This window comes from Heterocephalus glaber, unplaced genomic scaffold (genome assembly GCF_053883595.1).
Source record: "Heterocephalus glaber isolate CG9 unplaced genomic scaffold, H.glaber_assembly_v1.0 deba00000122, whole genome shotgun sequence".
Classification (NCBI taxonomy): Eukaryota; Metazoa; Chordata; class Mammalia; order Rodentia; family Bathyergidae; genus Heterocephalus; species Heterocephalus glaber.
Genome location: NW_028258138.1, coordinates 15,228,684 through 15,256,588, shown reverse-complemented (window position 1 = coordinate 15,256,588; position 27,905 = coordinate 15,228,684). Strand labels below are relative to the sequence as shown.

Sequence of the window (27,905 nt, the reverse complement as noted above, 5' to 3'; positions counted from 1 at the left end):
GGAAAAGTGCCCTAATTTCACTGTTGACCTATTTTCCTCTCTCTCTTTCAAGGAAATAAAAAGCAGTGGTTTAAATCTCTTGGTTTGTTAGCAATACTTTCTTCTCTAAACATTATTGTTATGGCTGAAGTCAACTGTAAATTGTGCTTTGAGAGTACCTACTGGAGTAAGGATATGAGTTCCCTGAGGAAGATAAGATTGCACGCTGGTAGATAGTCCAGTCCAGTTTTATTTTCTGGTTCTCTCTCCAGACTGTAGCTACCTACCCTGGAGTGGTATAAACCTTGGGGGATGCCCTGGGGATCCCCTAGGGCACAAAGGAATCAAGGAGAGACTTATGGGATGCCATATTTGTTTCTCTTATTTCAGATTAGGAACTCCATATCTAAACCTCTTACTCCTTTGGAATGTATTAAGGTACAATTTAATCTATTTCTACAATCTATGGACTAGATTAGTGAAAGTAAGGAAGGAAGGGGCACACATATATTCAAGCAAGCTTTATTAGGGTGGCAGTAAAAGGGCTACTGGGCTTTGCTGGGCTGACTCACAGAATGGAGACCAGCAACTGCATGGGCTGAGCTGGAGGTATACATAGGATTTTGCAGGTGGGAGAGCACTAGTCCATTGGTGGGGGATGGGTAATTGGGGCTGGGTATGTAGCAACAGGTTTCAGTCCAGGGGATGGAGTAATTGCTTTCAGGAAGCCCCTATCTTACTGGAACATCTGACTATGAAACCGGTGGGGCAGATAGACCTTAACTAGGCAGAAAGTCACTAACAAAGGGAAGTCATGCCTTAGTTATGAGGAAATTCCCTGTTCTCTGTGGCCAGAGTGGGGCAGGGGGAAAGGAGAGGAGGAGACTTGCTCTGTGGGGGCTCTGAAATACCTAATATCCCAGCCTTTATTTTGTTATGGAATTGGGGCAGCAGTCTCTTCTGCATCTACTTCCTGCTGATCAGGGACAAAGTTTTGGGGGGAGTGAGGGCTGGCTGGGAAGTTGGCACAGTGAAGGAGCCTCTGGGACACCCTAGTCAGCCATGCTTTCATAGAAGTTGCCATTCTTGGTGGACATGGAACTCCCAGAGAGCCAGTTCTTTAGGAGCAGTGAAGATGGTCATGGTGGCCAAATCTAGCAGGGAGAGAGGAGCGGCAAGAGGAGTGTAAAAAGTCTGTGGACAACAGGACCACCATGAAGGCTTGAGGTTGTGAGGGAAGAATTCAGTAAGTTCCAATATCAAATATCAAAAGGGCACACAGAATTAATATCAAAACAAATAAGGCAGGGAAAGATATAGTCAATAAAGGGGCACAGTTACTCAGCCTCATATGTGACAGGCTATTTTGAGGTTTCGGCCATGGGGGAAGGATAGTCTGCAATCTTGGTAAGCTTAAGCCAGGTAGGTCCTAGAGAAGAACAAGAAAAGGCAGGGGCGGGGGGGGGGATGATCCAGCAGAGGGGGCTGCAGAGGAGGAGATCATCAACATATTGGAGGACAGAGCTGGGGGTCAGGGAGAGCGATGTTAAATCAGGAGTGAGAGCCTGTTGCTGTTGGAAGTGTAGAAGCTCCACAGGGTTAATCTGCTCCAGCCACTGCCTTCCTACTGCCAGCACTGTCCCTGCCTAGGCCACTTGCAGTGGTGCCAGTAGCCCCAGTCCCACTGCTGCCATCTGCCTGCCCAGAGAGGCTACCCACGCCATTCTGCCTGAATGGAGCTGATTGACTCTGAGGTGGATTCCACCATCATATTGTTCCAGCAGGACCTGTCAGGTCTGGCTCAGCCTGTGCAGGGCATGGGGCTTGCTCAGGTTGCTGCCTGCCTGCCACTGCCCTAGCGTCCTCCTCCCGGGCTGTGCACCCTAGCCATGCATGGCCATATTGGTTCACAGGTGCCTCAGCGGGAGCTCGGCTCCCCCTGGCTCCAGGCTGCCCCAGCCTCTGGGACCCCAGGTGTCTCTGCCCCGGCCCAGCCCTGAGTCCTCCCCACCATGCTGCACCCTCCTCTTGAGCTGGGCTCAGTCCCAGCTGCTGCAGCTTGCTCCAAGCTACAGGGCTGTGACTGAGGGGGAGGAGGTATCCCACACTATTGGTTCTATCATGTCGAGTGGTAGTGGGAGATTATGGCTATGGGGGTCTGGCTGGGGGGAGGACCAGGATGAAAGCAGACTCAGCTAAAGGTAACTGAAAAGAAATGGCTGCCTTAAATTTGGAGAGCAGATCCCATACCAGAATGGGGACAGGGCTACTAGGTAAAAGGAGAAACAACTGGGAGAAGGGGAGGCCCTGTATGTGGCAAGACAAAGGCTCAGTGGCTAGAGGGGAGGAAACAACTCTATCAACTCCCACAATCGAGACCCCTGAGGGATGCATAGGTCCAGGGCATTCAGGCAAGGCCGAATAAGTGGCCCCAGTCAATAAGAAATTAGATTGGCTTACCTGCCATGTGAATAGTTACACTGGGCTCCTTTGATGTGATGGATGAAAGGGCCAACGTCCCAGGGCACCATCACTCTTCTGCGGCTAGGCCCAACAGGTCAGGTAGAGATGGGCTGGATTCCCTCATGGGAAGGGAGGAGGGGACTGGCCTCCTGCACTGAGGGGAGGGAGGACAGTCTACCTTCCAGTGTCCCTTCTGTTTGTACAGGTGACAGGGTCCTGATAGTGGTTTGGGGGACTGGCAGGCCCTAGCCCAGTGGCTGGATCTGCCACATTTAAAACAAGGACAAGAATGGATCTTTGTAGGTCCCTGCCCATGGGTCCAGGAGCCTTGTAGGGCAGCAGCCAGTAGCTGGTACTTAGCCCAATTGTGCTGGGCTTTTTCTGCCTTTGCCTGATCCTTGTGACCATTGAAAATTTTAAAAGCCATAATTAAATTTCCCTCGGCTGATGCAGGAAAAACTTTGGTGAATTTTTGGAGAGCCTCAGTCAAGTGGGCCAAAAACTGGGCCAGATTCTCATCCCCCCTCTGAATAATTTCCCTGAGCTTATCATAGTTGATTGCCTTAAGGGCAGCCCTTTGGAGGCCTGCCTGATAATTCCAATTGAGGTCCTCCTGGAGGATGGCAGTAGTGCCCACAGGCTTGGTATTATCTGCCCAGTGGACCTCGCCTGCATGTGCCTGGGCCACCAGCCAGACCCATTCTTTTTCTTCCTGGAGAAGAGTGGAAGAAAGAATAACATAGAGTTCATGCCAAGTGAGATCATAGGATTGGGTCAGGTACCTAAACTCCTTGAGATATGTGTTGGGGATATGGGGGCTGGCAGTGGGGTCCAAAGGAGGTTTGGGATCCAGGCAGGGAGGAGGTTTGGAATGGGCTAAGAGAATTTGACAGGTGGGGCAGAAGGAACACAAAGAGGGACGAGTGTGGAGAGTGAAGAAGTCTTGAACATAAGGGATTTCAGATCATTTACCATTGTGCTGACAGAAATTGTCCAGATTGTGGAGCATATTGAAATTGAAAGTGCCATTCTTGGCCCATTGGGACTCATTGTCTAAATGGTATTGAGGCCAGGCAGTATTACAGTAAAAGATTAGCCACTTTGACCTAACCAAGCCCCCAAGGCAGAAGGTTTTAATGTGTTTTAGGAGACAGCCCAGGGGAGTGTCCCGAGATGGGCAAGACTGAGTGGTGTCCATTTAGGTGTCGCAAATTAAAAGGGTGAGGACAAAGATTCCCAAGAAAGGGGGTAGGGAAGGAGCGTCTTCATTCCTTAATCCCTTTCCACTACTGAGGGCTAGCCTAGCCCAGGGGTGAACCATTCATCAGTCAGATGTCTCCGAGGTGATGAGGGTTAGGTCTGTTCAGTCTGTCCAGTATCCCAAAGGCTGCCTGGATGCTCCTGACCTAGTGCTAGGATTTTCCCTGAGGCTACCAGAGCCCAAACTACAGGAGATTCGACAGGGGGACCCTTGACTCACCCATTGAGAGAATCAGGCCAGTGTTGGATGTGATGGCAAAGGACTGAAAGCCCTGGAGGCATGTGCCCCAGTTTGGCAACTGCAGATCTGGGAAGGGGCTATTGGGAGTGCAGTTCTGGACCCTGGTGGGGTGAGCCAGCAGGTCCTGATAGTGCCACCTCCTGGGTTTCAGCACCAGAATGAAAGGGTCGCCAAAAGGAAGGCACACACATATTCAAGCAAGCTTTATTGGGGCAGCAGTCTGCAGCCTGCCAGACTGACTCACAGAATGGAGACCAGCAACTGCATGGGCTGAGCTGGAGATTTATATAGGATTTTGCAGGTGGGAGAGCACTAGTCTCTCCATTGGTGGGGCATGGGTAATTGGGGCTGGGGTATGTAGCAACAGGTTTCAGTTGAGGGGATGGAGTAATTGCTTTCAGGAAGCCCCTATCTTCCTGGAACATCTGACTACAAAACCAACGGGGCAGAAAGACCTTAACTAGGCAGAGAGTTACTAACAAAGGGAAGTCATGCCTTAGTTATGTGGAAGCTCCCTGTTTCCTGTGGCTGGAGTGGGGCAAGGGGAAAGGAGAGGAGGGGGCTTGCTCTGCAGGGGCTCTGAAATACCTAACAATTAGAAAGATGTAATGTTCCTCTTAAATAAAATATTAATTTCTAATGAGAGATGAGTAGTATTACAAGCTGCTACTACATGTATAGATAAATATTATCTTGATTATGGAAGCTCAAAGACAGGCAGCCAGGGGAATAACTGGTTCTTACTGGAACACAAGCAGTTCCTATACAAGACCCCTTCTTGTCTGCCAATCAGATAGAAGATTAAAAGACATATTCAGGCATGTATTCCTAAAGGTCTAAGAAAGATGAGAACTAAGCCCTTCAGTTAAATTGTCAACTATTTATTAGGAAAAAGATGAGGACATCCCAGATCCTGATTTTGTAGAAGGAAATACTATTGTTTTTTCCAAGTCAGTCTTGCAATATGTAGATAGTATGCTGTTATGTACCCACTCAAAAGAGCTTTCTAGCCAAGACATGTACCTGCTGAATTTTCTAACATACAGGGGTGATCTAGGCACAACTTTGCAGTCTTGAGGTAAAATATCTAGGCCTTATTATATCTAAGGGGACCCAAGGACTGGAGTAAGAAAGAATTATACCAATTCTTGCCTTTCCACAGCCCAAGACTCTAAAACAGCTAAGGAGATTTCTAGAAATTACAGGCTTTTGTGGCCTTCAGATAGCAAGATATGAGATTGTGTGACCCCTCTAACTAGCTTATAGAAAAACTCAAGAGACAGACACTTGGGACCCTTATTTCCAGACTGCTTCCCAGAAACTCAAACAAGCACTTCTAAGTGCCTGCTACAGGATACCGTTTCAGTTTGTATGTTAATAATAGGTAAAATATGGTTTGGGGGATGTTTATACAAGATCAGGGACTTGCTCAACAGCCTGTAGGGTATTTAAATAATAAATTCAATATTATAGATTCAAAATAATTTACTTAAAAAGAAAAGCCTTAAACAATATAGTTACAACACTTTTATTCTCTCTCAAGATACAAAAAGGCATTCATTCAGATTCTTTGATTATTGGTTTGATTTTCTGCTTGGCAATTCAGTTGGAGTCAATCATAGCTTTTGTCTCTGGAGACATGTTTTGCTAAGGATTACAGAACCACTCTGAAAAAGCTCCTGATCTTAATTGCCCTTCTGTGCCTGAGATGGTTAAGATTTAGTTCTTGTGCCATACTTAAAGGTACTCTTCTGTCCCTTCTTCACTGCCCTGCTCCTGAGAAATAACAAAGTTTGATTCAAGGTACTTCCCTCCTCTGTGGCTGCTGGACTTCCAAACAAAGCTCCCAGAATGGTGAGTTTTCCCTCCCTGGAATTCTTCCAGAGTAAATCTGACCTTCATTTATCTCTGGGCCATATAGAAAACTGGTCTAGGTTTAATCCTAAAATTCTCAAAAAATAAATGTAAAACTTTTAGTTCAGATTTATCCATCTTTCAGCCCTCAGGCAAAATTAGAGAATGGTAAGAACAGCTAACCCAGCTCTAGCCACTTCCTTGCAACTCTAGTCTGCCTCCACTGGCACTGGATGAGATAAAGTCTAACAGACACCTTAGACTGGCCACAGAACAAGAGGGATAGATAAGGATACCCTCTTTACCTCTGTTTCTTTTCAAAATGGAAAAAAGTGTCATAGGTAGACATCTTCAGAACATCAGGTCAGATCTTTGGCAGGCCTTCTTCCCTGTTTGGAATTCATACTTAGCTCCTAAGAGTGTCACCCTGGTCTCTTCTACAGGCAAACCTGGCCTGAGTGGACCCCCACTGAAGATAGTTAAAATTACCTTTAACAGACTGTCCCTTTAGAGAAAACAGTTACATGTGGCTATCAGTAACCATGAGAAGCCTGTATAGCTGGGTATTGCAATCAGATTAGCTGTCAGCATAAGGCTTGTGTTAAAACAGTCTTTGTTTTCACAGGTGTAGAAGATTTTTATTCCTTTTGATTCTTATTACAAGAGATCTTTGTTAATTGATCTACAAAGTTCTGACTAGTCTTTTTTATAATTATAAACCTAAAAATTATAAAATTATTGTAATTCAACTTGGCCAAATACATCTGAGTGCACTCTAGTTTATAAACAAGTTGTCTTATGTTTGTGTCTGTCCATCTGTTCAATTTGTACAGCTATTTTGTTTGAAGTTATTTCTTTTGGTATTTTGGATTTTTTAAGATGTTTGCCTGTAACTCAAGTTGGCTTATAGATAAATGTAATTAAAGACATGCTTCCCCCAGTTTGCCAGATTATCCAAATAATGTCAACTGGATTTACAAATACAGTTCATATTGTTGTCTATATATAATATCTTGGGAATCATTTATTGATCAAAAATAATGTGTTAATTGTTATGATCTGGCTCTCACAGGTCATCTAAATATTTGTTAAGATAATTAAATAAAGACTCTTGGGCTTAGAGAAACTACTGGACAGGACTCCTCTTGGTACATAAAGCAGCAGCTGCCTGGGAAAGATTTATTCCAACCTTTGTTCACAAAAGGGACCCCTATAATTTCCATAGCCTTGTGGAAAATACATTGCTAAACATATTATTATTGTGATATGTATACACTGGTCATGGTCAAACGGCTAAGTTTTTCTGTGGGAAAGCAACAAGGTTTTATTTAAAATGTTCTTGCTACAAAACAAAATTAAGGGACAAAGGGTTTGATGTAACTCATACTCTGTTATTTCATGATGCATACATTCATGCCTTCAGAGTGTACAGGTCTTCTAAGGTATTGTTTATAGTAATGATCTTTTTTGACTCAGATATCTGCCTTTCTCTTGCAGTCCAGCTACTTGTGATGATATACATGTCAATCCAGCCTGAGATAACCAGCCAAATAATAGTTTTCTTAAAAATTTATGTGATGTATATGTTGTATGTGTCACCACACTTAGGGATGCTCAGAGGTCAAACAGTCCAAACAATGTCACATACTAAAAATTAAGGGCTAGACATTATAAATTTCTAATTTAAATTTATAGGCCAATATGTATGTTCTTTTTAGATGCCATCCTACTAAAGGATAATAATAAGAAATAAGAATTTTCTTTATGTCGTTTAATGTCTTGTGATCAGATGGAGGTGTTTGACTTAGACTATTCCATACTAAGATGAACATGTAAGTGTTACAAAGAAAATGTCATTATGATTGTCATGCTAAAAGACTACGTGTGACTCTTGATCTTAAATTTTTCTATATAATGTATAACTATTTTCTGTTAACATTCTGCAGGGATTCAACTACTAAAACAACCATAGTAGATAAAATATATCTCAAAAGGGCTTAATGTCCAGATGAAATTATAATAGTTAAGCTCACTGCTCCTACTGAAATACTTATGTCACTGATCTTCTCTTCTGGTGTTCAACAACTAAAGTTTGGAGACCAAAACTAGAAAGGTAACTGGGCTAAGAGGACAGCCAACATTTTGGCCCTAGCCCCTCAAGGTCAACAAGATTCAGGACACAAAGGAACCTTTCCTACAGGATCCTACATCTTTGGTAAGTCACTCAACCTCCTGAGCAGGGAGATTGCTGGGTACCAGAGAACAAATGTACCATGTGCCAAAAGAGGGTCAAAAAGAGGGAAAAATCTCCCACAATTTCACTAAAAGCAACATGGTCAAGCAAGGCCGTGACCCATCCTGGAGGTTGACACTGACAGAGGAACTGAGAGGCTCTATGCATGGTTTCAAAATAATGACTGAGGACACTTAACTGTCCTTAATAGATAGCAAGAGGTTCATATTGATTGACACAGGTCTAACTTTAACTTGGTCTTAAACACCCAGCAGAAAAGAATAACCAAAAGAGGGATAAAATAAAGCCATATTAATAAAGCCAGATATAAAAAGGGGCTCCAGTCACTGAACCCTTCTGGAAGTTTCTAGCTACACCAGTAGCTGACCACCATTATGGATCATTAGGACAAAACTATGGTAAAATCTATAAGAGCTCGGCTAGAGTTTGAAATTTCTTAAGCAAGATTTGTTCTTCAAATTGTCTCTTCTTCAAGTATCAGTCTTATAGATAACCTCTATCAATGAAAGAATCTAAGAGCCAGCAGGTTACAATCACTCACTACTCCAGTATCTAGGTGTGGCTTTCTCTCCAAACTGCCCTTCCATTCTAGTGTGTTCATGTTTAGATTTTTTCATGCTCTAATTTCTTAAAAGTTTTGCTTATTCTTGCCTAGAGGCTGCCAAACTCCAAGCAGTCATACAAATGGAACCAATGACAAATGTGCTAGACTTCTTTTACTGGGATCCACTAGATAGTCCTTGTAAATAGGTCATAACTGCTAAACTATACAATATGACTTTTTTTTTTTTTTTTTGGTATCGGGGATCGAACTCTGGTCCTTGCACTTTCAAGGCAGGCGGCCAATCAGTGGAAGCACTGAGGTAAATTCCCGGCCTACAATATGACTTCTATGTTGGATTCTGAAGTCCCTTGGACCTTCTCCTTATCCTCTTTCTAGGAGGCTATTACTAGTTCCTCCCAGTGTAAACCTTTGTTGACTATATTCATAGCAGTTCTGCTGACCTTATTATTCAGCCCATGTATTCTTAACTGTTCCTTTGGCTTTTGTCTCCTCCAGACTTAAAGCTATAAAGCTACTCAAGATGACAATGACTAGTGCCTATCCAGGACCTTTAGATAGATGAGCCTCTATAGAATAACTCTCACTGCTGATCACAACTATGACCCTCTTCAGCTGGAAGTAGCAGAACAGTCCTCACCCTTTGCCCCTCACAGCAGTTAAAAGGAAATATTCTTCAGAGGAGGGAATATTCCAGATAGGTAAGTTAATTGGATATCTTCTAGACAGTTAGACAGGGCCTGCCCAGGAGGAGCCAACATGGAGGACAGTCAAGGAGCCAACATGGAGGACAGTGAAGACACATTCACTGAAGGCCAAAATTCTAAAAGAAGAGAAACTACCACACCAATGTAGGATAAATAGCAGTGATGATATTCTAAATAGGTATCAATCACTTGGGTGGGGGGCCAAGGCCTTAACCCAGCCTCTCCAGGAAATATCCCTAACCCACCCTTACAGAAAGTACTTGTATGCTTGCTACATGACTTGCTCCCCCATTTGACCCCCATTTAATCAATATTACCTGGGTGACTGCACTTGTAATCTTATTGGTTGTTAATGGTTTTGTTTCACCTCAGAAGCTTTCTTTCTCCCAATAAATTTTTCCTACTCTTAAAAATAATAAAAAATAAAAAACTTCTGTTGAGTAAATATCATGTAATAGTTGAGTATTTTTAACTAGAGTAACTACATTTCTTCATATTAAGACAAATGCAAAGGTTTTAAGATGTCTTTATTCATTCAGATTGATCATTCACATACTTCACAAAAATAATGCCTAACCTCAACACACCTTTATCCTGAGGAACTGAGTTTTGGAGCTAAATTATCTGCATAATGATCTTTGCTCTTATAAAATAAAAAAATAATATGACTTTCAAAAAAAATAGGTTATAATTTTCATTTATATATCTAATGAAAATTATTAACTCATCAACTAGAAAGAAATCTTTATCTAAACACAATTGGAATGTATTTTAAGTTGCCATAGTACCATTGTTATTATTAGAAAAGTTCCTTGGAAAAATATTTGAATATACTTCCCCAAAATGCAAATCTAGCCATATTGCAATGCACACATCCAAAACAAGACTTCATCTTTTTTAGGAGCCAAGTAACAAGTAGAAATTATCAGAACCTCTCAAATTTCTAGTATTTTTAGAAAAGAATAATAATGTAAGCAGGAAGATAATGCCCTTTAGGGAGTCTGAGGACAGCCTCAACTTTTCCATACATTCTAACTGTTATGATAATTTAAGGTTTTCAGATTTAAAAGAGAAAAGTTCAGACATTGCCATACTCCATCATCAGTGTGGGAAATAAACATTCAGGAAACTGCTTCTGCATCATCCACAGTGACTCATGTGTCCTTGGCTTATGGAACCCCTGTACAACAGTGTCAAACTGCCAAACAGAGAGAGAGAGGAACAGTGCAGCTGAAGAGAAAAGATATTTCCTCAGATACAGTGCTGGTTGTAGAGAGGAATACACAGTGTAACCATTGTTTACCTTGCACAGCAGAGCTTGCTATACACTGGGATCTGTGCTGATATTCATCTCTAAGACATCATAGCGTGGTAGTGGGTATTGCTATATTTGCCCTCAGGTTCATGTCCTGCTGTCTGTCCCAATTCAACCAAATGTGCTGTATGACTCTGCATGTGAGGTCCACACTGCAGGATGAATGTCCCAGTCTCTATGTGTCTGGCTTCCTCACTTCCTCCCGAGTTCACCCATTGGAAAGCAACTTTTGGAGATGAGACGTTAGAAGGAAGAGAAGAGCCTGGGTAAACTCCCTGCTTCTCTTTCCATTGGACAGAGTATCCAGCAGGGATTACAGCTTTACCAACCTTCTGTCTCCTCGGAACTGGACTGCTGTTGTTCCAGTATCTATTGGTCCACACTTTACTTGAAGTCTAATAAAACTGCTGCATCCGACCCAATAGTTTTCTTTGATATCTACATCTTGGTTAGCTTCACATTTCATTTGTTTTCTCAGGTTTTCTATGATCTATGTAGTTGATTCTTATTGCTTAAATTTTCTTGATTATAATATTCAACATAGTTTCCATTTTTCCTGATTCATACAATGGGATCTTATGAACTTACTCATTTTTATGAATAGAGGCAATACTGTAGTTCTATTTGGAGTGGGTGAACTCTTTCTTGAGTGATATACATGAGGATTAAGATGTGTGCCCCATATTCATGAGGAAAGAGATTGTAAGTGTTATGTAAGGATATCAGAAAGATGATCTAGGAATCAGAGCAGTTATACCCTAAAGAAAGGGAAATTCCCAGTCTGAGTCCCATTCACACAATCTATCTCTGTGATTGAAGTTGTTAAATAGGAGAGAAGAGGAAGGTCTGAAACTTTGGGTATATGCAATATCACCTGGAACACAGCAAGTATTTTATTTAGGGAAGTAAATTCCTCAGTTGTCCCATTGTATACAAGGAAATAGGATTTTTGTTTGTTTTGATGACTTTTATTCTTCTTGCAGAAAGTAGTGCCTCTCGGTATCCTTGGGAATGGGTTCCAGACTCCTCGAGGACCCCAAAATCCAAAACCGCTTGTCTATTATATAAAATGATGCAGTATTTGCATATAGCCTAGCACTTCCCCTTGTATGCTTTAAATCATCTATAATTACTTATACTATAATATATAATACAATGTAAGCACTATATAAATAGTTGTTATATTGTATATTTTAGGGACTAGTGACAAGAAAAAAGCTTATACATGCTCAGTACAGATGTGATTTTATTCCCCAAATAGTTTTCATCAATCCTTGGATGCAAAATCCATGGATACATGGGGGGCAATTGTGCGATTTTTAAATTTCTTGAAATACACATTCTTTTTTCTTTTATTTCTCCTCCCTCTTTCCTCTCTTCTCCCTCTGCATTTGATGAACTTAGTACCCCTTTATTTAAAAGTATCTCTCATCTCCTACTTCAACATCCATTTTTTGTCAATCAGCATAAAAATTCCTACTTTCATGAAGCTTACATATGAGTGATGGGGGACAGTCTCCAGCAAGAAGTTAAGTTAGGAAAATGCACAGCATGTCAGACAGAGATAAGTTCAAAGAAGAAATTTTATGCAGAATAAAGACATCTTTGAATTGTCATCTTACATAACAAGGAGTGCAGCAGGAAGGAGAGAGTATGAGAGAATTTTAAATTGGATGACCAGAGAGGCCTCAGTCCCAAAGGCCAGGTATGTTTGTAATTTTTTATAATTACTTAAAGCAGAGGGTAGGGGTATAGAATGGGGGTAAATAATTTTTGGGGGCTTAGAAGTAGCCAGCATGAGTGGTGATTCTCTACCTAACTCCATCTCCCATCTCTTCCCTAGTGAGCTAAAACTCTCCCTCCAATTTCTTGTACCCAAAATGGAAGGTCATGCCCTGTATATTAATTCATTTTTCATCAGTATGACAAAAGACTTTCAGCAGATTCACTTTAAAGGAAGCAAATGTTTACTTAGCTCACAGTCTTGGATGGTGAAAATCCAAACAGCTCATCACAGGCTCTGGGGAGGGCCCCCCTTGGCCACATCAGGTAGAACTACACATGGTAAAGAGGTCACATTAGAAAACAAGAAGTCAGAGAGAATAGGATCCCACCTTCTCTACTAAAGCCATGGCCCCAGTTGACCTAAAGGCTCCCACTAGACCCCATGTCTTACATGTCAAACCACCTCCATGTCAGTCCCACACTAAGGACCAAGCCTCCAAAATAGGAACAGTTAGTGGCACATTTAAACTATATACAAGCCATGAGAGCCTGTTCACTAGTACATAAGACATGAGTTTGGCACAGTGATACTTTCATCAGCTCTAGCTCCACCCATCCTCAGTCTTGGTTCTCTGAAGCAAGAAGAAGAAATGGTGACAACTGAGTCAGACTTCCTGTAAGGCCAGCTGACTCCATGCTCTACACCCTTTCTGATTTCCTGAGATATCCAATCAGCATTTCATTTCTTATTATTTTCTCTAGTTTACCTCTTTTGAGTGTCATCCTTCAGGAAAGGTGAGTTCTATCCTTTAATACTCTCCTCAGACACTAATTGGAGCTCTCTCTCAGAATAGCATGGGGGCTGCCTTTGCTGGGACAACATATCCCCACAGGTTCCATGATGGTCAATTTTATGTGCCAGTTGGCTGGGCTTGGGTCCCCAGATATTTGGTCAACAATTATCCTGAGTGTTGCTGTGAAGGTGATGTTCTATAGGTTGAGGGTGTTGAGATTAACATTTTCATCAGTAGATTTAGAGTGTTAAAGATCATCTTCCATAATGAAGGTGGACTGGGCCACATCCAGAGGCCTTAATGGAACAAATAATGACCTCTTCTGAACAAGAAGGAATTCTGCCAACAGATTGCCTGTGGACTCAGACTGCAGCTCTTTCTGTACAGAGCTATCTTTCTCTAGTTTTCCTGCCTAAGAAGGCGAGTAACAATTCTACTTCTTTCTCCTCCTTTATCAGCTTCCATAGAGTGCAGTGAATCAGTCTACCACATAAAATCATGCATCGCTTTTGTGTCTTTCTCACTAGTGTGTAAACTCTTCCAGAGCGTGAACTACCATGGTTGTAGCACTTGTGGCAAACCCTCCCACACTGTAGAAACTCAACAAAGTGAGAGATAAGGTTGAATGAACAGTTTGTCCACTGAGATACTGGATGGGAAAGGTTGACCTAATGTAACCTCAAGAACTTACCCAACCATGCAGGTGTATCTGGTTTACTTTGCATACCATCCCTGAAAATATGACTTACCATGCAGAACATCACACATTGTGGTCATGAGAATGGATTTTTTTCCCCACTGGCTCCAATTGACATGGTTTAAATAGCATTTATTTTGCTACAAACTTTATTTTCATTTGAAACTCTGCCAATGTGAAACCATTTGAATCAAACCAGATGCAAACATTCAGAATGCCCCGCTTCACTTATGAAACAACTGAATTCCACTTGACTTCAAGTTAAAACTCCTCTAGGATTCCTCTTCTCCTCTGACAGGCTTTCAGACTCCTCTATTCTGTTCCAGCTGCTTTGGGATAAAAGCAAATATTCTTCAAAACATTTGCCTTTCTCCCTTACAAACAGGTTATTTTTTTGACAACTATTAAATTCAGAAACGTGGGAGTATGTATATTCCACGCATGTGTATTGTCTGTACACAGAACTCCCTCACACATGCAAGTGCATATTATCCTCTTAGTTCACAAGGATCTATAATAATAGGCCAGTGCAGGAATAATGTCTGCCTTAACATTAACAGAAACGTGAGGATAAAGTTTTCCACTATCACTTACAGTACTGTTTGGGTATGTAGGGTTCCAGTGTGGTTGGTGTGTAAGAGACAAATTCTTGTTCCAGATTCAACTTGAAACCCCAACCTATCTTAAACATTAGGGATTGTTGCAACATGAGATTCACATAGATATATAAAAAATAGATTTGCAATTGTAGCATATCCTCCTTAACCACTATTTTCTTCAAATTCTGTGCTGGAAGACCCATCCCCAACATAAATAGCCAAACAATCAATAGCCCAAATTCTGGGCTAATGACAAAATATCATTTTTCACCCACACACCAAGATAAATGATCCCTATTATGGTGAGGCTATCTGGAGTCATTCACCCACATTTCCAACACCTATTTTATACACAAAAAATGCAAAATTCCACAATATATAGGTCACTTACTTAGGGGAAATTATTTTTAAAATACAGATTCAACAAAGAAAATTATATACATTGAATATATACACATATGAGAAAATAATCTTTTTCTTTTAGATCCAGGATGGGACGTTATGCAGAGAAAGAATAAAATGCAGTCCCTTTGTCCTTTTGGCTCCTTGAAGCCTTTGTGTGGTTGACAGAGAAGACGAGAGAGGTGGAGATCTTCTGCCTGCAAGCCTTCCTCACAGCCTGGTGGCTGACTGCATGACCAGTCCAGGTGCTGCCGACAGCTCTGCTTGGACACTCAAGATGCAGACAGGCACTATGATGATAATGGTCACAACGATCCAGTGTCCATGTCTTAGGTGATTCAGAAGCTTCTTTTACCTTCTCAACAATCCCTTTATGACCAGGTGTCATTATATCCATTTTTCTTATTAAAAAAAAAAGAAAAACAGAAGTTGGGCAAAAGCAAAATGAGAAGAGAACTAATAAGTGAAAAATTGAGTTGAATTTTAGAACTGGGCTACTCAACACTTCATGCCTTGTCTACTTCTATGTCCTGGAATAAGAAGGTTATTTGTTGAATGATCCTATTCTGATGCCTCTTTGCTGATGATGTCTGCACATTTCCTGGCTCATTATAAATTAAAGATATGTAACTTCTGATGTTTCAAGTGTTGGGCAGTATAGAAAAAAAATGAAAAAAAATAACCAGGGAGAAAAAAGTCCTAAATTTCTCTTTGAAGATTGGAAAATAGAATAGATCCGTGTCACGGGTTGAACAGTTCCAAAAAGCTACATTGAAATCTTAATCCCAGTACTTCAGAATGTACTATTACTCTCTAATCGGATCTTTTGTTTAGTTTTGTTTTTATGGGGCTGGAGATCAAACCCGGGGCCTCACACATGCTAGGCAAGTGCTCTACCACTGAGCTACATGCCTGGGCCAGCTAATTATTCAACTCGTAGTAACTTGTAGTGACAGTCAGTCCTAGGAAACTACCACAGCATCCAAGGAATGAAAACAATGAAGAGCACAGCTTTGTTACTCACAATATTGCCATGGAGCCAGCAGCATCTGCATCTCCTGGACACACAGTGGGTGCAGGTTAAAAGCTTTCACCCATATTCCGCTCTCCCGCCGCTCCAGGTGGTGTGCATGCACACTCCAGAGGCACCTCAATGGAAGAGGAAAAGAGGAATTACGAATGAGGTAGATGGAATATCTTGATCCGTGGCCCAGAGAAAAGATAAAATAAAAAAACTTTCAGAAGGCTTTTCTGAAATACTTTCTTTGGCAGAGCTGAAGGCTCCAGAAAGCATGAAGGAGTTGAAAACATATATGCTTCTGACAGGGAGTGTCTTTACCGGATACACCAAGAATATACCGAAGAAGTATGCAAGTGTGTAGGAGAATCAAAACAGAGGCATCAAGAAAAGACCTACAGTGACTTTAGGGAAAAAAAGCTAAAAGTGGCTTCAAAATCAGAATTCCAAGAGGCAGGTATGTGAAAAACAGAAGCAGGAGTAATGTAGGCAGGCAGGAGAAGGGAGGTGCATCTTGCAGTGACTGAAGGAAAAGACTGGCGACCCCAGGAAAGACTAGGAACAGAGCAGGCTCTTGGTTGTCAAATATCTATTACAAATTCCTAGTGAGCAAATATTGTCTCATTATTTTTTTCCGAAAGTATTGAGTTAAGAATGCTTACAAATAGATAAGGAAAATGTGGTATTTACACAAAATGGAGTACTGTGCTTCCATAAAGAAAGATAAATGTGAGGGATTTGCGGGTAAATGGATGTACCTTGAGAACATAGTGTTAAGTGAAATAATTTAGACACACAAACTTAAATATCACTTGGCTCCTCTTATATGAGAAATACACAAAAAATATTTATATATTTATACTTATCATACACAATAAAGAACAAAATAGAAGAGAAATAAATAGGAAGTAGGGGAGAAGTTCAAATACTTCCCCAAATTAAACATTCTGTTGTTTTAAAAATATTTCAATGTATATACTAATTTGTTTCATCTATACTACTAGTTTATCTTAGTTTATTGAAAAGAAAGTTTTGTATTATTATCTGTTTGTTTCTTTTTTGTAAGAATCTTTTTGGTTTATCTTGTACTCTGAGTAACTACTTTGAAGATAATGACACACAGTATAATAACTATGTTATTCTCTTATTATTTGGTTATGAAATTTTGTCATTTCTTCATACAATAAAAAAGTAAAAATCCAGCCAAAAAAAGGAGGGCTTATGAAACAGTCTCCCTCAAAGCACATGAGCCTGATGCAAGTTGGCCAAGATCATTGGCTGTGTTGTGGACACTCACTGCATCCACACAGGAAGATGAATGGCATGAACTAAAGAAAGGCTTGAAATGAGGTTGGAGGACAAAAATGCAAAGGGCCTGTTCCAGTTGGAAAATGCTGGAAAGAGGCAAAGTCTCCACCTGAGGCTCACATTAGAGCTCTGGGACAGGGAAAAGCAGAACTGCCCAGAGCACCCTGAAAAAAGGCTGAGGGAGAGAAATCTAAACAGCTGCTTGCTTCTAATCAAATAGGCTTCCCATCAAATTGGGGGCTAATGATTTTTTTAGCTTCTTTTCCCAGTTATGGACATCACATATCACATTCCAAAAGTCAAAATAATCCAGTAGCAATGATAGCAAGTCTAACTCTTTGCCTGGAATTAATCCAAACTCCACTTTTCCTCCAAAGTCTTGAGTCATATGCAAGGCTTTTGTTAAACTCTGACAAAATCAAATCATCAATCCAATTTTAATTTCTCATTTTAAAATTTTGTAACAATTAGCATGTTCTCTTCATATGAAATATATATTCCAGGAAAAGCATCTGTTTTACACATTAGAGGGATTGCTGAAAGTATTTGTCTACAATTATGATTGCACGTGAGTTTATTTGGGATCCTTATTTTTGAGAATAATAAGTTGAGTGGCCAAAAAGGTGTGTTCAGTTGTTCAGATGAGAGTTCCAAAGAGCTCGACATCAATCACAAATGAGATCAGCATATCAGCGCTTAATAACTAGCGTGGACCACAAAATAACTAAAAGACAGAAAAGAAAAACCCTCTGGAATTGCCATCTTCCACTACCCTTCCCCCCCGACACACACACACATACACATACACATACACATAACCAAGATGCTTCCCATTTTTTAACACAGGAAATATTTGTGGGACAAATGTCGAAAAGGAAGGATTGGATCATGCTACCAAATCAGCTAAACTTCAAATAAATCAGAAGGTCACAGATACACTTGTCCTGCTCCTTTCTGCTTGTCACATTGCAAGGAACAATTCCAAGACTAGAGACTTCCATGACTTCTTCTTCCTCTGAGTTTCAATTTTGTTACTTTCTCAACCAATCATTTGTTTTCTTTCACGATATACATTGCAATGCACATGCATATATTTTAGACGAAATTAAGTATCCCAGATTTTGAGCCTGGAATCTTAACATTAAACCTAGACTATTAGTAGTTTACTTAAGGTATCATTCTACATAATTTGAATTGAATTATGTGATGGAATTGAAATCAAATAATGCCATTTAAGTAAAAAATTAAATTCAGCTGAAATTTAACTATGCCCTTACTTCCTACAGCCAACTTCATGAGAGAATTCTGCTCCTAACAACTCCTATACTAGAAGCTAACTCATGATGTTGCTTGTTTTTTTTATCCAATGATTTTATTATCAAGAGTTTGACCACTGCTTCTGACAACTCCATTATTAAACTTTCATTTCCCAAGAAAATCCAGAATTCTTAACATTGAAGCTCTCTCAGAACAGAAAACTTGACCCCACATATGTGTTATAAAAGAAGCTTTAAAGTTGCCAACCTTCCCTTGGCTAAATGTTCTTATAAACTGAGGGCTTAATGTCAATTAACCCCATGCTCTCCAAACAACTGAAATGAAGTGGGAAAAATCACAGTGGATAAAGTGATATGATATACTTGTTTCACATGTCTTAGTGTTATAAAGAGACAACTCCAAATGGGCTCTTCAGAACAGCCTGGAATATCACTGCTCCCTCTATAATACTATAAAATCCACCATCACTGTCAGCAGCCTCTGTCTCTCTCTCCTTCTCTTCCTATCTCTATCCTTCCTCTCTCCCCATGAATCAATTTTGTACATGTAACACTCATAAATGTTAAAGCAGAACTGTGTGTTTTGTGATTTTTCTGGCATTGATTCACACCACCAGCCAGTCATTCCTTCTCTTCAGACTTGATGAAATCATAATGATTCATAAGCTTTGGTTGGAATGGCTATGTGATACACTGTTGTAAAAGCAATAAGACTATTGTATTACCCAAATAAATGGTTTTTTAAATAATAGAATAGCTGTACCCTTAACTAAATCTACTATGTCAGAGGCTTATGTCATATTTTGCTCAAAGTTGATGCAATGAAAATTAAGCCAGGATAAATTCATATGGTAGAGCTTTGGAGCTAGCAGGCTGTTGGTCCCTGGAGGAGAACAGGAAGAATGCAAAGGTGATTTGTCACAGGGGTTTTAGATAAGCTGCGAGACTCTAATCCACACATCTTCAAATTCCAGGAAATCAAGATTCTCAGAGATTCTACAATGACTGGGAAGGATAATACTAAAGGATCAGGATTCTGAGTATAATAATTTAAAGAGTCAGCTCAAGAGAAAATGTCCTCTCAAAGGATCAAAAGGGGGGAAAACAAATGTTGATCATAGTCCATGGCCAAAATGAAGCACAGAATTATATTGAGAGATAAAACTTGGAAGTCTAATTCAATCTCTTCATTAAGCAGATAAGAAAATCAAGCATTAAAAGGTAATGACTCTTCTGAAGCTATCCAATATAAGTAAGAACAGACATGGGACCTATAAACTACAAGTCTCAATTCATTTCATTTTATTATGCAAAGGATGTTTCCCTGCCATATTAATGAAGTTCTCCAAATAATATAGACTGTGGTACAATTGTAAAAATCTAATGTACTGAGTTTTATTTTCTAATAAAACTATTTAATTATAAGTACACTAAAATAGATAAATTTATCTTCTCATCAAGTCATTTTATTTCATGTTTTTTCTTTTAAAAACTTTTTGGTAACATGTAATAATTATACACATTTATGGGCGATGGTGTGATAGATCCACTCCAGTCTTTCTTTGGAAATCCTTTTTGAAAATGAAAACTCCTTTATCACGTACACCATTTTCTATCACTCACTGAAAAGTGAGACAGAAAAACAAGTTATTTTCACTCTGTTAAGATGGTACCACCAACATAAGGGGCTGTAATTTCAGTTTCTTTCTAAGGACATTCAAATACAAAACTAATTTTCCATTCCAGTCCCCCCCACTTGATTATTACTTGGCAGAGAAGAAACATCCCAAGTTTCCTGTGTCACCCAAGAACATCTCTGAGCAAAGAACACAATGTATCATATCAATGTCATGCTGATTCCATTTTAACTGGAAACCATGTGACCCTGATATTTACTGATGTCCCATCTTCTCTTAACTAATGCCGTGTCCAGAATTTATAGCCTGCCTGAAAATAGAATCCACAGATTTGCTCTACTGATGCTCTGGTGGGGAGCATTCTCCTTGTGTAGGACTTCTCTCTTGGCAAGGAATTCTCTCAGAGCCAACTTGCTCATCATCAAGAAGCTTGTCAGTGCCGAGGCTGTGAGTATATAGATCACTGTGAGGTAAGACAAGAGGTTGGTCAGAGGGCAGCAAGGAAAAGATGATAAGAATGCAAGAATCACTAAAATAAGTCAAGCCCATGATCTGTTTGTCGAAGTACCAGTCTCTCTCAGTAACACCAATTAAGCAGGAGAATCATAAGGAAGAAGAATAAATTGGCATGTGCTGGATGCTTGTCCTTTTCCTTTCCCTCTACTTCCTGATGCCCACTCCTCCAGATCTTCCCTTCTGGGTCTTGGCCAGGCCTGGCAATATTGCTCTCCACCTCTCACTCCTTTGCCAATCCTCATGCAGCTCCTTTCCCCACCAGGCAACATATCTTCCTGTAAAGAGAAGTGCATTTCCTTAAGAGACTTCCTCTCAAAATGCAAGTGATTCAAAGCCAGATTTAGCATGTTCACCTTATTTTACATCTTCAAAGAGGGACTTGTTGATCCATAAGATGAATTTCTATTGCTGAGATTTGTACTGAGATGCCCAGGAGCTCAAAAGATATCTCAGCACTTTAGGAATCCCACTAGATGAGTTGTCCCCATAAATAGATACCCTCAGCTCTAGGGTAGAACCAAAGTGGTCAAAACCACGCATTCGAAGTGCTGGTTGTGATTTACCAAAATCAGAGCCAAGAAAATTGCTTCGCCTCTCCTCTTCCATTTATTCCTCTGAGAAATAGGGATTCAGAATATCCATCTCAGAGCCCTTTCATGGAACTCATTAGGCTAACATGAACAAAAAGTATTTGATAAACATCAGTCACTTTAGTTATGCAATTCATCATTTTTATTAATATCAATTGTTCAGTCAATACCTCCTAGTAACCCCAGCTTTTTAAAGGATTCTGCTAAGTCAACCATTGACAAACTTTTTCTCCAAAAACCCAGATAGTACATCATCTTGGATTTGTGGGCTAGTCTCTGTCAACTACAAAACTCTCCTATCATGAGAGGAAAACAGCAATAAACAATACCTTAAAAAATGGATGTAGATGAATTAGGTCCATAGGATATAGAATCCCAGCCTCTGTTCTAAAGAAAAATATATCAAAATGGGATATATGTTTATGACAGATACAAAAGAGCCAAATCAAATAGCTGTTTTTTACACTTACCACTCAGTTTTTAACCTCTTAGAATAAGAAATATACTTCCCAGTACTTATTCATCTAGTAAGTAGCTTAGAAAGCAACCTCTTAACTAAATGTCATGTCTTCTTCACCATGTGATCCCACATATTTGCTGGCAGGTCCAGGTGAGGCCAGAATTCCACTGATGTGAGCTTAGTGGGTCACAAACTCCCCTCCCATTCTCTCTCTGCCTCAGTGGTGGAATTCAGGCTTCTGTGGGAGAAAGAGTAGCTCACTGTCAGGGTTTCTTACACAAGAAGCTTCTATACCGTGACCTCCCTAAGTCAGAGTGCTTTAATCCCCATCCTCAGATCCTCACCCAACCCAACTACCTCACTATAATTTCTCTGCCTAAAAATCTAGCAGGCATTAGTAGGTGCTGGACTGAAGGACAATCCACACAGGCCAAAATCAGTATATACAAAATGAAATTCTTCATTTAAGGCATCTCTCTCCAGGTAATATGGATAGTCGTGGTTGTAAATTTTCAACTTTCCAATCTGATCTTTCTCAAAACTTTATTGACTCCAAGTTCTAAATCTTTTCAAAGTCCACTTCCCCTTCTCCAGATCCACTAATACTACGCCACGCTTTCCATCTATCACACTGAACATAACTCTTGTGACTGATCCCCTTTGCCTCTCAGTTGATCTGCTTCAATATCTGCTTTTAGAACATTATATCCAAAATGGCAGTTTGTCTCTTCTTCGAAAGAAATATGGCCTTGGGACCACCTTCATCAAAACAGGCTTAGAGGTTGTTAAAAATACAGATTCTTGTACTTTCCTTTTGGAAATACTGAATCACACTGAGTAGGCAATAACTGAAGATCTGCCTTAACCTTTCCTCTCCCTAGCTAGTAATTCTCCTATACACTGAGCCTTGTGAACCACTGACTTAAGAGATTTAGTCTCCAAAAATGAGCCCCACCTCTTATTCATATTCATACCAACTGGACCACTCACTGACTGTCCTGCTCTCACAGATGTGGAGAAATCTGATAGAGCCGGTTGTCATGGTAGCTAAGTATTTCTTCAGGTTTTCTCTGGAAGCAGCTGGAACTCTCAAGGCTGTATTTGTTTCCAGATGTTGAAGGAGAGATTTTCCTTCCCATAGGCCTAGACAACAGCCTACCCACCCCCATGACTGCACACAACCTCCAATCAACACATGGGTGGAAGGTGGCTGATTGTGAGAGGACATGAAATCTGAGTCATGATCTGAGTCCTCCCAAGCTGCACTCTGTTGGCAGTCAGTGTGAGGGCTGATATTACTAGAGACAATTTCACTGAAATATTGAGAGTCCTTTGAGAGCTAAAGCAGGGTCTTTATCCCCAAGAACTAGATGGGTGAAGAACTCAGTAAATATTTGCTAAATGAATGAATAATGGCAAAATGTAATCAATAAATGAACAAATGCATTAAATAGTCTACTCAGTGAGTTGAATACTTCAAAAGCATTTTTGTTATGCATAGGCATAACTTTTGACAAAATAATTCAACATATCTGAAGTTTGATTTCCTTCTGGGGAATGAGATTCTGAAAAGGGGCGAATATAAGAAATAGTATAAATTACACTCTTCCTGTGATTATACCCTCTGTGATTTCACTATCAACCAATGCCAGTAAATAGTAACCTTTATAATTTATTCATTATTCCTACTGTTGAAATCATGACAAGTCTCCAACATAACAGTTTCCCTCTATCATCATTTTGGACAAGTAGAACATTCTTTAGAAGCATGTGAGCATGTGGGTATAGGTCTGTGGTGTATGGTGTGGGAGTAGAATCATGGACGCCTGGAAAAAGTCATGCATTCAAGCTCAAAAAGCAAATTACACCTATTTCAGCAAATTGGAAATTGATGGTGTGTAACACTGAAAGCCTAGCAGTGGCTATTATTTCCATCTAGGCTATTATTAACTGGTAATATTTTCTCTAGTAAACACTCAGTTACCCATAGCAACAGGATCATGTCATATAGACACAAGGGCTCCCTGACTTTGCCAGAGATGTGGATAGTGCTTCAGATGGATTTTAGAAAATGCAAAGAGGCTTGCCAAAAACAATATTTTTTGGAATCCTAAACTCAAATTTTACTTGAGATAGAGGAAAGAAAAGAACTCTGATAAAGTAGAAACTGATGCGTTTTCATAACCCCCACTTCTGCTATTCTGTCTCTAGTGTCTTCCAGGCAAGCAAAGAAGTGTCTGTTTTCTTATGTGAGGCAAATACTCCACTGGGCTATGGATGAGTTCCCATGCGCCTTCACAGGTACTCTTTTACAGTGTCAGGTATTGCTTCCAGTCCACTAGTTTCGATCTCTTCTCCCATAACATCTCCTTATTGATATTTTTTTAAGTTTCTTTCCATGGTTTTTTATTCTCTAAATAACATATACAAATATTTTGACAATTTTCATTGTCTTGTATTTAAAGTATATTTAGTAAAAGGACATTTCAGAAAAATTTAGAGAATTTAGAGAATTAATTTTTCTGACACTTATTGAGTGGAAAAATGTGCTTAGCTCACTAGTTAAGTTAAAATTATTGACACAAATGTACATAGAAAATAATTTCACCAAATTTTTATATTAAAAGAAAAAATACAAGAGTATCATTAACAATATTAAAATTTTCTTCCTCATTTATTGCTACTTTTAAAAATTTTTTATTTTAGTGGTACATTTTAGGTATACAATATAATGACATTCATCATTGGAAATTTGCACCTTTACATAATCTCTCTTGGTTCATATTTTTCCCCCTTCCCCTGGCCTCCCTTCAACCCCTCCATCCCTCCCTATTTCCAAAGACTTTGTTTCCATTTTTTCATTTTCTTATATTAATCCCATTCCCTTCTTTTCTATCCCCTACTCCTCCACACTGCCCCCTCCTCTTTACCCCTTTTCTTTCTATTTCACATTATCTATTTTACCTTTTAGTCCTTATTTACACTTTCAGTTTCTCACACTAGAGAAACTATTCGGTATTTACACATGTGTGTCCTATGTATTTCACTTAAGAGTATCACATCAATGTGCATCCATTTAGCTATAAATGTCTCTAATTTCTCATTTTTTATGGCTGAGTAGCACTCCATTTTATAAAAAAACATATTTTCTTTATCCAGTCTCCAGTTGATGGGCGCTTGGGCTGCTTTCAAATATTTGTATTGGTGTGCAGCATAAAATAAACAAATACACATATCATAAGAATTCAGAATAGTTTCAGTAAGCTATTTCAAAGTGAATACACCCACCTATGCAGCCACAATACAGTTAAGAAACACACTATGACAGAATTCTAGGTTCCTTAAACTACTATAAGTTAATTTTTTGTATGTGAAATTTATATAAATGGACTTTTATGGTATGTAATTAATATCTAACTTTACCTATGCAGATTCATCAGAAGAACCATCCATGACGTGCAGGTGGTAGGGCTCTGTTTCCTCTATTCCAGTATTTGTTTCCTAAGGCTTCTATCACAAAGTACCCTAAAGTTGGTGGCTTAAACAAAAAAATTATTTTTCACAATGCTAGAAGCCAGATATCAAAGAGCAAAGCTGTGGTGAAATTGATTCCTGGGGTGAACTTGTTCTGTGACTCTGTCCTAGCTTCTGGTGGATTGTGTGCATATCCTCCTATTGGGTTCATCTATGTATCACCTGTTCTTTGCCTTCATGCCCAAGTAACTATCACATGGAGGTGTAATCCCTGTGTGCATCTCTTTTCTCACATGCAGTTCTTTGTATGAGGTTATCAGTCATTTTGTATTAGTGGCTGGCCTTCATTCTATTATTAAATCCTTGTGACTAAGTTGACTGCATTTCCAGTGGCCTTATTTCAAATCAAGACACTTTCTCCAGTAGGGCATTAGGATATATGAGTTCAGTAGGAAACACAATTCAACTCATAACAAGTGTTATAAAGTATCTTATTATATAAATAGATTACAAGTTATTAATCCATCCTGTTTTTGATGGTTATTTGGTTGTTCCCCAAAAGAATAAAGAACATGAAGTTTGTATTTGGCATTGCTCATTACCCTATCCTGGGTTTTCCACTATATTTGTATATTCTTCTCTCCTCAGTGCCTTTTTCTTTGATAAGTTGCATTTTGTTTAAGCTCCTTAATAATTAATAACAATGACATTCACTGACTTGATTCTTTGGAAGCAGCTTTTGCCCAAGCTTCCCTTTAGAGATTCCAGAAGTGCAATAAACCATTAAGCATAACTGGATGAATCTCTAAAATTTTGCTCCAGGACACAGGAAATACTTGTTATGAGGGTTTTTCTCAAATCAAACAAGATATCCTGAGGAAGATTTGGATTGCGTATACTGACCCAGATATAAAACATGCTTATAGATATCACGGAATAAAATGTCAAAACATGCATCAACTGTCACCACAATAAATATATATATAAATACATAAATATTACAAATAAATATATAAATACACACACACACAGGACACAAAAAAACCATCTCAAATGTCAGTAGTTTTGAACAGTAAAACTTTATCTTGCAAGTCTAAGAGTCAGCTGCATGTTGGCTGAGCCAGGCTGAACTAATTCAAGCAGGAGGATATGCTCAGTTTATCTCAACATGTGTTTCAAGGGCAAGAAAAGCAAAGCTAGTGTTCAAACACATTTCTGTTTACCTTCCACGTGCCACATGCCACATACAACATGCCAGCATCTCAGTGACTAAAGTAGGTCATGTGAACAAGTAAACAACAGTGGAGTGATGAGCCATCTCTATCCATGGAGATCAGGGGAGTGAATATTTGATGAACAATAAGGTAATCTACCACAGGAAATATGAGAAGGTTCTCTAGATAGAGGACATCGGGGAGAGAGGGAAAAGAGCAGAATTCTTTGTATTTGACTTGGTGATTTTCCCAGATCAACTAATTATTTCCAGAGAGGATATCTTTCCTCTCTGATGTGATTAAAAAGATATACTGGTGGTTGTATTAGTTTTCTAGGGTTACCATAACAAATGCCACAGATTGGTTGGTTTAAACAATGGAAATTAATTTTCTTACAGTTTTGGAGGGCAAAATTTCAAGATCAAGATGTCAGTACAATTCGTTTCTTTTGAAACTTCCCTCAGTATGAAGACGGCTGCCTTTTTCATCTTCACACGATCTGTACTCTGCATGTGTCTGTGTGCTGATCTCTTCTCATGAGAACACCAGTCATTAGATTCAGAATCACCACTATGACCTCACTTTACATTCTGAGGCTCTGGGAATTAGAATTGCAGCATAGGAGTCTTGGGATACAGCATTCTTGGCCACAGAGAATAGGCCCTGGGATAGAACCAAGGCGGATTTGAATTCTGCATCTGGTACCTATAAACTTGAGGACCAATTTTTACAAACTCTCTAAGCCCCAGTTTTCCCATCTCTAAAACTGAAGATTATAATATATCCTCAACATATTGATTCACAATTGCTTTTGGGAATAAACAAGATAATACAAGTAAAATGTTCATCCTAGAGTCTGACACGGAATAATAAAACCTGCAAATAGTTGTTACTGCTGTTATTATATTTAATTTAAATACTATAACAAGGCATATTTTTATGTCAAATACCAAAGACAACATATAGTAAGTGCCAATTATAAAGCAGTATAATATAAAATCTCATTGACGTATCAGTGAGACTATAACATAGTTTGCAGGACAGGAATAATTCCTAAATATTATTATGCCTTTTAATAGCAACCTGTTATTTTAAAAATTACAAAGAAAAGACTTTTTTAGTCTTCCTGAAAAGGTCTTCTGAGCTAGATATTCATATTATTGTGTTGACTTTATAGCTAAAGAAACTGGGACACATGGAAATTTCATGATTTAACACTCAACTTGGAGTCAGCAGAAGATAAGCTACTACTAGAATCCAGTCTTTTCCTACCAGTATGGCTCACAAATCTAAACTGAACTGACTTCACTCCTTTCTTTGCTTTGATGATCATATACTGCTTTATTGGAAAGTTACACTATATAATTTCACAGTGATTACATGCCACTGAAGCTCATTTTGTAAGTAAATGTTTTGAAACCAAAGATAATCATTGTTATACAACCATAACCCTTTTTCTTATGCCATATTCTCCACTGGGAATTTAACCAAGCTAAAGTTACACTTCAGAGTCTCAGTAACTGGAACTGGGCTCTGCTCTGCCTTTCTGGGGTCCTCTG

At 39.5% G+C, this 27,905-nt stretch overlaps 1 long non-coding RNA gene across 2 annotated transcripts; it reads right to left on the bottom strand.

The window, feature by feature from the left end:
* Positions 1-16,846: 16,846 nt before the first annotated feature.
* Positions 16,847-26,881, bottom strand: LOC110348644 (uncharacterized). 2 transcript variants are annotated; one of them, XR_002394055.2, is made up of 5 exons: positions 26,743-26,881; positions 25,082-25,196; positions 21,528-21,585; positions 21,172-21,279; positions 16,847-20,883 (listed from the first exon to the last, which is right to left on the bottom strand). It is a non-coding gene; the product is annotated as an uncharacterized LOC110348644 (long non-coding RNA). The 2 variants fall into 2 exon arrangements; XR_002394057.2 differs by lacking the exon at positions 21,172-21,279.
* Between the last annotated feature and the right edge of the window lie 1,024 nt (positions 26,882-27,905).